This window comes from Dendropsophus ebraccatus, unplaced genomic scaffold, assembly GCF_027789765.1.
Source record: "Dendropsophus ebraccatus isolate aDenEbr1 unplaced genomic scaffold, aDenEbr1.pat pat_scaffold_1604_ctg1, whole genome shotgun sequence".
NCBI classification, from domain to species: Eukaryota; Metazoa; Chordata; class Amphibia; order Anura; family Hylidae; genus Dendropsophus; species Dendropsophus ebraccatus.
The window spans coordinates 24,677-36,489 of record NW_027209027.1 but is presented as its reverse complement, the minus strand read 5'-3'; the positions used below and the strand labels follow the sequence as shown (position 1 = coordinate 36,489).

At 40.3% G+C, this 11,813-nt stretch overlaps 1 pseudogene; it reads right to left on the bottom strand.

The window, feature by feature from the left end:
* Positions 1 to 843: 843 nt before the first annotated feature.
* LOC138775391 (sulfotransferase 2B1-like) lies at positions 844 to 11,065 on the bottom strand (annotated as a pseudogene).
* Between the last annotated feature and the right edge of the window lie 748 nt (positions 11,066 to 11,813).

The window sequence follows — 11,813 nt, the reverse complement described above, 5'->3', positions numbered from 1 at the left end:
AAATGCCTTTCTTGACGTGCACCTTCATGTAGTTTTACATTAAAGTGAAATTTAAAAACAAAAAAAATTTAATGCAAAAAGTTTTAAAAATGTATTAATGTTTTAAATTATTTTAAAAATAGTAAAACTTGACAAAAATAATAAAAGGTGAGGAAAAGACTTTGTTTTTACAATCAGCAAAGACGCAGATTCCTTACTGTAAGAGCAGTGATACTATATAACTTTCTGCCACATCTGTTGTCATGGCTGATTCATTAAATAAGTTCACAGGGAGGCCTGGATGCTTTTCTTGAAAAATATCATATTACAAGTTATAGGCGTTAGATTTCTGGTGATACGTTGATTATTCTGATTGCCCTTGGAGTCGGGAGGGAATTTCCTCCTGTGATGGGACAATTGTCATCTGCCTCATAGGGGCTTTTACCTCCTCTGGATCAAGCCAGTAGGGTTTCTCTAGGTTGAACCTGATGGACTCTTGTCTTCTTTCAACCTTATTACTATGTTACTATGCATGTATGTTACTGGGAACCGAGTTGGGTATTAATCTAATCTTCCTAACCTTAGGAATATAGATAATGTCAATTTTACCAAACAGTAAGCAGTGTGTATATACTTCCACATCACCAACAATTTTATTTCTGCTTTGCAGTGTATTTTATGGTAATGTGAAATATATCATTCCCAAGTACAATTGGTCACACACAAAAACAAGCCTTTATATGGCTCTGTAGGTTAAAAAAATATATACTGTATATACATTTCTGGTTTCATTAAAAGGATTAAATAGGTAAAAAAAAGTATAAAGGTATGTAAATCTGTCCTAAGGGTAAATATATTCATTACCTGAATTAAGTCTCATATGTAACAAACAGAAGTTTTTGTTGTCTTTCATCTGCATCCAGCCTTTAGGTGTTCAAACCAGGAGCCAATGGCACTGATGGAAAATAATATAGATCAAATACATAGAAACAAATGAACTTGAAAGGAAATAATAAAACATTTTCAGTACATTTTATAAGCCAAAATTGGAACAAAAAAATTACAGTATATAATATATACATACAACGTATGCATCAAGTTATGTAGTCAACTTAATCAAAAGACAGATGGTGAAATAAAATACACACCACATATGCCCATCCGAAAAATCTTATTACAGTTTACGATTGCAACATTTAATTTTTTATCATAACTGTGCATTTTCAAAGGGGTTGTCCAGCGAAAATGTTTGTTTTTTTTCAAATCAACTGGTGTCATAAAGTTATATAGATTTGTAATTTAATTCTATTAAAAAATTTCAAGTCTTCCAATACTTATTAGCTACTATATGTCCTGCAGGAAATGTTGTTTTATTTTCAGTCTCAGGCTATGTGCACACTGTGGAAAAGGCGAGGAATTAGATGAGGAATTGAAGAGGAATTTCAGCTTAAAATTCCTCCTCTAAAATATGTACAGGGCAAAGTCCCATTGTGTTCAATGGGTTTTTTGCTCTGTTGTTCACACTGCAGAATTTCCGAGCAGAATTTTCTGCTGTAGATCTGCTAGAGGAATCCTATAGAAGTCAATGGGGGGCTTAAATTCTGCTTGAATTCTGACTGAAAACTTTCTGCTTCAATTCCTCGAGAATTGCTCAGTGTGCACATACCCTCACACAGCACTCTCTGCTGACAGGAACTGTCCAGAGAAGGAGAGGTTTTCCATGGGGATTTGCTGCTGCTCTGGACAGTTCCTGTCTCGGCCAGAGATGTCAGCAGAGAGCACTGTGTCAGACTGAAAAGAAAACATTTCCTGCAGGACATACAGCAGCTGATGGGAAGTGAATTACAAATCTATATAACTTTCTGATATCAGTTGATTTGAAAGAAAAAGATTTTACCTGGAGATGACCTTACTGTTTCAGACTATGAGTTGTACCTGACTAAGACACACTTTAGATTTAGAGAACAGAAAATAGTTAATAGAATATACAGATAATAGTAAAGAAACATTTAAATTTCAAAGAAAAGTGCATTATGGGGAAAAAATTTGTGGATTGCAGACAAAAAAAACTACTATGGTCCCTATGTGTGCATGCAGCTGTAGACGACGAGGAGAAAGGAAAAAAATTTTGGGCATCAAATACAAAATGTTCCCCAATTATATGGTTTGATTTGCAGAGAGCAGAAGTGGGTAGTTTATTATGAAGGTGAAGGGAGACTAAGGGTACTAGTATACGAAACGATAATCGCGGTTATCGCTCCGTGTAATAAAAGCAACGATCAGCGATGACTACATTTGAAAGTATAATTGTCAGGCTCAGACAGCGTAGCGTTACATGTAATAGCGGTGTGCGGCCGGTGGCTGACGATATACATTACCTATCCAGGCTGCAGGGCTTCTCTTGCGGTCTTCTCCCCGTGTCCGGCATGCTCCAGCTTCAGAGCGGCCTGTCTGAGCTGACAGGCCACTCAGCCAATCACTGGCAGGGAGCACCGCGGCAAGTGATTGGCTAAGCGGCCTGTCAGCTAAAAAAGGCCGCTCTGAAGCTAGAGCGCGCGGGACCCGGGGAGAAGACCGCAAGAGGAGCCCTGCAGCCTGGATAGGTAATGTATAAAGTTAAGCAAGGGCTGCAAAGACATCAGTAACGATGTCCATGCAGCCCTTGTTAAACGATAATCGGGCCATGTAATAGGACCAGTAAACGAGTGCCGATCAAGCAGATCGGCGCTCGTTTACAGTTATTACCGACAAATCTAACCTAGCCTCATATAGCGCCTGGGGGCGCTGAGGAGGAACGTACAGTATGTGTCTTACCTTCCTCCCCAGAACCGGACTCACGCTGTTAGTTGGGGTAAACTCCACTCAGGAGCACCGTCACGTCATCCAGCCCGCTCCTTCTAATGATAATCAATGGAGGGGGGCGGGCCAGATGACAAAGCAGTGCTCCTAAGGGTGCTCTGGAGCTGAGTTTACCCCGATTAACAGTGTTGGACTTACGCCAAGAAGAAAGCTTAGACACATACCTTCCTCCTTAGTGTCTCTGGCCCTATAGGGGGCTATCAGCAGGTTATATAAGTCTAACCTGCTGATAGTTCCCCTTTAAGAAAAGCAGTATAATATTTACAGTGACATAATTCTGCTCCAAATACTGTACTGCAAAATTTCTGCAGAACTCATGGTACCTACCTCTGCCCTGCAAGAAGTCCTCCATAAATTCATCAAAGCCATTAGGTTTTTAACAACATACGACATATGAGCAAAATGGTAAAGAGACACCAGGACATCTTTTGGGTTTCGAGCTATGTAAATGATCTATTAGTACAATAGAAAGAGGAAGAAGGATTTTTAAGATACCAGCAATATCCCACAGAATTTCAGTGATTCCCTATGATGTATGTGACTGTAAATAGTTGTCAACATTTGAAACATTTTTTCCAGGGACACTTTGGCCTTAACAGAGAAGGGTGTGACTTCTTGTTGGTGTAGTTTGTGGGGTGTGATCTATTGTGTTTGCAGGGGATGTTTTTTCAGATTTTCCCTATAATATTCTCATTGTATGGATATACATGTTACAGGACCCCAGCATATTACACACCAAAGTATCAGGCCACCAGCATATTATAGACCCTAATATCAGATCCCCAGCATATTATACACCCCAGTGTCAGACTCCCAGCACATTACCGACCCCAGTATCAGACTCCACGCATATTACTGACCCCAGTATCAGGCCCCCAGCATATTACAGACCATCAAATAGTACTTAGGCCCCTCTATTCCCTCACATAGTAGTAACCCCTCCCCCATTTGTATCCTCACATAGTATATAAGCCCCCTCTATGCATTCATATAGAAGATAAAAACCCCTCTGTGCCCTAATATAGTACTTATGTACCCTCTGTACCTCCATATAGTAGTAATGTCTCTTTTTTCCCTATTTACCCCATAGGTAGCCTTCTCTGACTAGGCATCCCTTGATGTAGAATTTAAAAAAACAAAACCAAAGCCATACTCACCTGAGACTCAAGAGGACTCATCTCCCTGCTCTGCATGAGTGACGTCATCATGGTGGCCAGGAGGAGAGTGGGCTCTTATAACCAGAGGCAAAATACTATCTGCAGTCCAGAACAGGTACTGGCAGAGCCGAAACACAATTAATTCTAGCCTTATCAGTGCACTGTTTTAACTACAAGCACTTTTTAGGAGTGCTTATAGTTAATAGCATGAGGCCGACCCAGGGGGTAGGGCTTCCTGGGACATACCCTGGACATTGGGACTGTTGGCAACTTTGGAACTGTTGGTAACTATGTAAATGTATGACAAATACAGAGTAAAGTTATGTATCCTCTAGTTTCTTCTCTTCAAGAGAACTTCTTGTGCCTTGTTTAATCTATTATAGCTTTTACTATTGGTCAGGGATAGGGAACTTTTGGCCAGCTGTTGCAAAACTATATTTCCCATCATATCCTATATTTATAGCATTGATGTCATTACTATGCATCAATAATTACACGTTTTATTCAAATATTCAGAAATATATCGATATCACCAATATTGGCACTCTGGATTGTTGAGTATTAAAAAGGAAATGGGCAGAAATTACGATTGATGACCGGACAAGTATTTAGTAATAACTGCACATTATTTCTGTTGCACTTCACAACTGAGCGCGCAGCCGATTGGACTAGCAGGATTCTCGGGGATCTGACTCAGGACAATAACATAATTATGGTATTATATGCTTTTACAATGTTTATTTTAATTGTTATTGTGATAGTTTTACAGTTGCTATTTAGCACATGGAGGACATGGCAACCCAGAAGGGGTGGGTAACCACTTGTTTCTAACTTGTTATTTAAGGGGTGTTTTCTTTTGGCTCTGTAGATGTGCTGTGTCGAAAACGAGTGGCGAGAAATAAATTATTTATATGGTACTTGGACATATTACTAGAGATTAATACAAACCGATGCGACAGATGCGTTTTTGATGCGTTACCCTGCACACACACACCTGCGCTTGGGTACCTGTTGATATATTTCTTTGGCTCGACCAGCCTAAAGTTGAGCACACTATTTTTTCCAAGAAACATTGGAGTTTTCCCGCAATAAAAATGCTAACCCCCACCCCCCCGAAAAAAAGTCATGCCTATATGCATATAGGTTTTTTCCCCAATTCTTCAATAGAAATTCTGGAACCACACATCACATGACATTGTACGGAAAAAAAAGCAGGGGATAAGATGCCAGGAATAAAAAGACATATCCTAATTAAGGCTATGTTCAGACTGCGTAAGAGATCGACCGTTCCGTGACCTGGCTGGGTCACAGAACGTCCGGTCTCTGAAAAGACCATCCCATCCAGTACTGCAGTACCGGACGGATGATCTTTGCAGCCGCAGAGTTCTGATGCAGGTGCATCCGTGCGCGCCCGCATCAGAACTACCCACTGCACACTATGGTGTGCACTGACAGGGTTTTCTGCAGCCGCTATTTACTGAATAGCGGCCGCAGAAAACTGACATGTCAGTTTTCTACGGCACCGCAAGAGATTCGGACGGGATCCATAAAAGACAAGGCAACACATCTTTTCGTAAAAAGTACAGCCGTTGTTGCCAATTGCAACAACGTCCATACTTTTACGAAAAGATAAGTTGTGTTAACATAGCCTAACACTAAAATGAAAAAAACTCAGGAAAAACTACTGGCAGTTTTTGTGGCATTTTTTCAGCCACAAAAATTTATGTCTGAGGGAAGCCTACGGGATAATCTAAAAATGATTTAAAAACCTAGCATCGGACCTACTGACATTAAGTGACCCATCATTATTTACACATTTAGAAGGAGGGAAAATGTAACCGTGATGCCAGAGAAATATTACTATGTTTAAAGGGTGAGGGTGAAAATAAGGAAATCATGTAGGTCAATGGAAAATGGATCCTAACGGATGGCACACAACTGCATCTGTTTTTTATTCTTCCATAAAAAAGGTATGTTAAATGGACAGAAAAAAAGTCAGTGTGAGCCTAGCCTTAGGCCAGTTTCACACGTACTACATTGCAGTGGATTTCATGCTGCTAGTTACGGACTATGCCAGGTCATGTGAGTATGGGGGGGGGCACATAAAATTTATGGGGTCCCGTACAGTTTCTTGCTATGGGGCCCCATGAATCCTAGCTACCCCCCTGATTGCCAAGGATCGGTGGCCAACAGCCCAGTCCATACCAAAATACTTTCTAACTCTTGGATTGACTGTGTGCTGATCACATCATATTTCTATAGACTTTTTGTTAGTAAACATGCTTTTAAACAAATTTTTAAAAGAAAAAAGTTTTTACATGATTGTGCTGGAAGGTGTTGAGTAGTGAAATGAGTTTTGAGTAACATGTCCACTCATTTTATCACTCATTATCTATCATTGCAGTCCTTACCTTTGCTTTGGAAGAAAAGAAAGACTTTGGAAAGCACTGTATTGGTAAATGTGATGCAAGAAAGCGTGGGGATTCACATCCATCAACCAATTTTTCCCCAATCCCACTGACATCAAGCCAGGGGAATTCTCATAGAAATTTGGGACTTCGCGACACCGAGTAAAAATCACCGCTTCTACGTATCAGGCTCAAAATTTCTATCATCCATGTGGTTCCTACAGAAAAATAAATAAAAGCATAGTTTGTGGTTAGCTGCGACTATAAATGCTATTGAAGAACCCAAATTTGTTGTGCAGTCTTTTTGTGGTTATAGGTCTGTCACTGGATATTGTGTACTGAAAATCTGTGGACCTGTGTGGCAGCCATCCATTGCCATCTACCGGCTGCCAAGTGCTCTTAACAACAGATACCCTTTTAATTAGTGGTGCCAGAACATACTGAGGCAGAGGGCAGCACCATGCACTATGTCCCGCTCTCTGTCTGTGCGTGTAATACCGTGTTTCCCCCAAAAATAAGGGTCTTATTTACTTATTACTCCCAAAGATGTGCTGGGTCTTATTTTCAGGGAATGTCTTATTTTTCCATGAAGAATTCACATGTCACATGCACAGCAGTGACAGAGCGCATGGTATGGGCTTCCAGCCACCAGGGGGAGCTCACCACAGCACACTCATACAGAACAACAGGGAAAGTGTACAGTATGGTATCAGGCGATGTGGTAACAGCAGACTGTATGCAGCTTTACATCTGCTGGTAGCGAACAATGGGGATGGTGGCAGGCAATGGGCCTCTAGATGCCTTGCCTGCAGATTTGCAAGTTACAGCTGCAGAAGGGAACATCAGGGTTGGTGGCAGGTGACGGTTTTCAAGGTAGGGGACAAGGGCGGCAGGCTTAAAAAATAAAAAGTTGCATGTCCTGCCTGGTGCCTGGTGAATGTGAGGAGACAGAACCTGTTAATGCACTGCTGTACTAAGCTACCTGAATTCTTCCTTGGGTAGGAAAACCATACCGGAACTAAAAAAAAAGTAAGAGCCATGTTCTTTTTTAACCATTTATTTTTGTTATCACTCTAGCCTTTCTCTTTACCACATCTACTAAAAAACACCCCAGAGCACTAGTGTACTGTATATACCAGTCGTGCCAAAATCTAAGGGAGCCCATAACTTGATTGTAGCTATCTATCAATTTGAGATGCATACTATCCAATATGGTTGTGCTTCCAGAATTGTTGGTGAAGCTCAGCTAAAGAGTGATTATTGCAAAAGTGATCGCATACTGCACAGGCCTTTCTATGGTTGTATGTTTCTGAGGGGCGTTATTAAGACCAGTGTACTCATATGACCCCCACCCCCAATTACCCTGACGGATTTACTAAGAGGTGCCTTTTAGTAAATCTGGCGGGACCTGTAGGTTTACTGTGATAAATTAGGCGCTGGGGCCACACCTCCTCCCCACCTTGCCGTTCACCCCTGCAGCCCATCAGGTGAGCAGGGCTTACGCTTGGCATACACCACGAAAGAGACAAAAACCTGTGCCGTTATTATATACGGTGTGTGCACTGACAACCAATTTCCCACTGACTTCAATGGAGCACATTATTATATTAAAAATAATGCCATATTTTACCTTTATTTTACAGTAAGTGAACTTAGCCTTATTTTACTTTTATTTTATGCTGTGTGACTATAGGTTGATGTGGTGTAAAACTAGAGACTAGACAGTTTTAGGATGCATTCACATGTACAGGATCCGCAGCAGATTTGTTGGCGCAGATTTGATACTGTGTTCCGTTATTTAGTTACATTGATATCTGCAGTATAAAATCTGCTGTGGATCCTGTACGTGTGACCCATCCTTACGGATGCAACAGATTTTCACACATCTAGAGACACATATCCAGAAGTGGACCCAGCAAGAATCAGAAGCATAATTCTTTATGCTGGTCTTACACATGGCAGTTTTTTGAAAAACTGCCAGTGCAGTTTTTGTGCCAAAGCCAGAAGTGGATTCAAATGGGATGAAAAATATAAAGAGAGGACTTGAACCTCTCTTTTCTTTTTGATTCAACTTCTGGTTTTGGCCAAAAACCGCAGAGGCAGTTCTCTATAAAAACTGCCATGAGTAAAACCAGCATTATAGTTCCAATTCCTTCTGAATTCACTACTGCAGCAGTTTTTCGGCTATGGGTGAATGTGGCTGCGGCTATGGGTGACCACTGCTTAAAGGTACCTATACACCTTAGAATTTAGATGGCGGATTTGGCTGTCAATCTAAGGTGTATGGGGCTCTCCTAAACAACCACTGACAGATGATGTTATGGAAAAACACTGCCGACCCCTTTGTTTTGGGAGAGATAAGCTGCAGTGACAACCCCCCTCCCCCCATAGAAAATACAGGAACAGTCAGCCATGCCAAACATTACTGTATGTGGTGAGGACAAGTGGCGGGCTGGAGATCGTTGGGCCATCAGTTATTAAAAGTGTATGGGGACCTTTAGAATGTTTAGTTACCAAAGAGTTCACAAGGCATACCATCCTCTGTAAGTATCTTTGGTGATACCAAGTTCATCTGGATAATGCCACATGAGCAGCCAGTGTAATGCTTCCAGAACACGAGGGCAATGGTTGCACAATTTTGGCCCAGCCAAGATTGGCCTAAGCCTTGCCATTGTTCCACCATTACATTATATCCATCAGTATTGTTCTTGGGAGATCTTAATATAAAAAAAAAACACAGTCATGTCCTTGGACAAAATAGTCGTTGGATTACCAAGAAACACCCAGTGGAATAGTAACTTCCATGCTGGCATCATGGATTTGCCATGTTTTTGGAATGCTGCTGTAAACATTTTTTTTCTGTCAACTTGGAAAAATGTCTTAAAAATGCATAATGGCAACACATCCTAAGGCTATGTTCACACACAGTATTTTTACTCAGTATTTTTCAACTAAAACCAGGAGCGGTTTAAAAAAAACACAGAAAGACTATGTTCACACATTATTGAAATTGAGTGGATGGCCACCATTTAATGGCAAATAATTGCAGTTAATTTAGAAACAATGGCTGCTGTTTTGAAATAAGGTCCATTTTTTTGCCATTAAATAGCAGCCATCCACTCAATAGTTCAGTAGTGTGTGAACATAGTCTTTTTTTTTTTGTTTTTAATCCACTACTGGTTTTGGTTGAAAAAATACTGATCAAAATACTAAACTAAAATACTGTGTAAACACAACCTAAATTATCAATGAGATTTATTGGAGTCTTTTAGCACCCATTACTTTCATCATTAATGTCATTGTTATCTCCTTACAATTTCATAATGCCACGTAAATGGATTTCATACACTATAATTAGTGATAACTAATAACCAGCACAGAGATGCTTTGTGAAGTGTTTTATACAGCACTACTAATTATAACTTGTGTTTAGGTCTAAATACCATGCAGGCTTATTTACTATACTAGCAAAAAAAGTGACGTAAGTGTATGATAGGACAAGACACAGTTTGCAAATATGTTTTATATAAAGGGGTGTTTTATATAAAAGGGGTTTTATACAAATATATTTTTAAATCAACTGGTGACAGAAATATAGATTTGTAAATTACTTCTATAAAATGTTTCAGTACTTATCAGCTGCTGTATGTCCTGCAGGAAGTGGAGTATTCATTCCAATTTGACTATTGGCTGCCACCTCTGTCCAGAGCAAGAAAGGTTTTCTATGGGGATTTGCTCCTGTCATGGACAGAGGTGGCAGCAGAGAGCACTGTGTCACTCTAGTAAAAATACACCACTCCTTTCAGGACATGCAGCAGCTGATAAGTAATGGAAGACTGGAGTAGATAAAAGTAATTTACAAATGTGTATGCCTCCAGGCATCAGCGTCACAACATTGGGAAATGAGTTCCAGCGAGGGTCCTTAAGCCTGTGACATGGCACTTGGGCGGCACAGGGAAAGATGGGGAGATCATTTTCTCCAGCCTTCTCCTGTAACATTATTGTCCTATGAGGGATTGTGCTGCCGGCAATCAATACTTTATAAATTCATAAAAGAATAATTTGTTATTGATTAGAGAGATAGAGAGATATGTTTATATACCAAGCAATGATTGTGGACAACCTATAGGAAGGACTATTTGGGCGACAATCACCGTCCGTAAAATGCCTTGAACTTCTCCCCATCCTGGAGTCTAATAACCCATCAGAATAAGTACACAACATCAGTAGCTCATAACAAATCTTAGCAGTTTGTAAGACTACAGAAAGAATCATACCTGACTTGGGATACGACACAAGGAAGACATCATCGTCACGGACTTCAAATTCATTCTCCAAGTATTGCAGCCTTTCTTTTGAATATATTAAAGAGGCAAAGCAAATCTCTTTGTGTTGGAAATAATCGGTGTCCATAGCGTCTTCACAGATCAGAAAAGATCAGCAAAAAGCCACCAAGAAAATCATGCAGCTTTCTGGTTGAGTGGAATAACTAAGGGAAGATAGTGGAGAATACTAGCAGCAACTTATTGTCACACCAGCTGGAACACAAAGACTGTGTCATGCTAATAACTTTGTCATCCTTGTCATCTACTACTGAGCTTTACCACAACACAAAAACAAGTTAAAACGTGAAGTGCTTCAAAGATAGGGAGGACATGAAAGAAAAATCATATTTATAGATACTTACTTTGAACGCCATGCCCATCCCATAAATATGACTTTACAACATTAGACCTGCCCAGCTGTGTCATAGTATTTGTCTGCACCCTAAAATCATTCTACTACAGTTTTTCATCTATGTTTTCAGTATTTATAAGTAAAAAAAAAAAAAAAAAAAATTCAAGGTCTTTCATTAAATTTCATTAAGTCAGTAATTATTTAATTTTATTTTTACTAAATAACTTTTGCTTTTTTGGGGGCCGCGTTTAGGCAGTACAGCTGATTTTAGTTATGGCCTTGCACCGGCTCTTTTCAAAAGAATCGTCACGAGCCCGGAACTTCCCAGCAGGCTGAGCGGCGGGATGGGATCCCATGATCCTTTGCCAGCTGCTCTGTCAATACACTGTGAACTCGCACTATCCAGCACGAGATTGCTGTGTATAACTGTGTCTCTAATATGTGGCTATAAGTGTCTGTAAATCTAACTATAAAGATACAGACTGACTTTGCAGTCTGGATCCTGTAGTGGATTATAATAGGGGCGTTTCGGGCGGCAACCCATGACCACCCAAAAAGACTTATACTTTCAGTTGTGTACTGCCTCCTGGCTACACTTCCGCCATGTGATTTGCAAAAAATCACAGGGTTTTTATGGCAATTTTGCACAAATCAGGACATCATGACATTCTCTATACTGTACTATAATCGCAAGGCTAGTGCCGCCATAGTTATAGTGGGGTGGGGGGGCCCC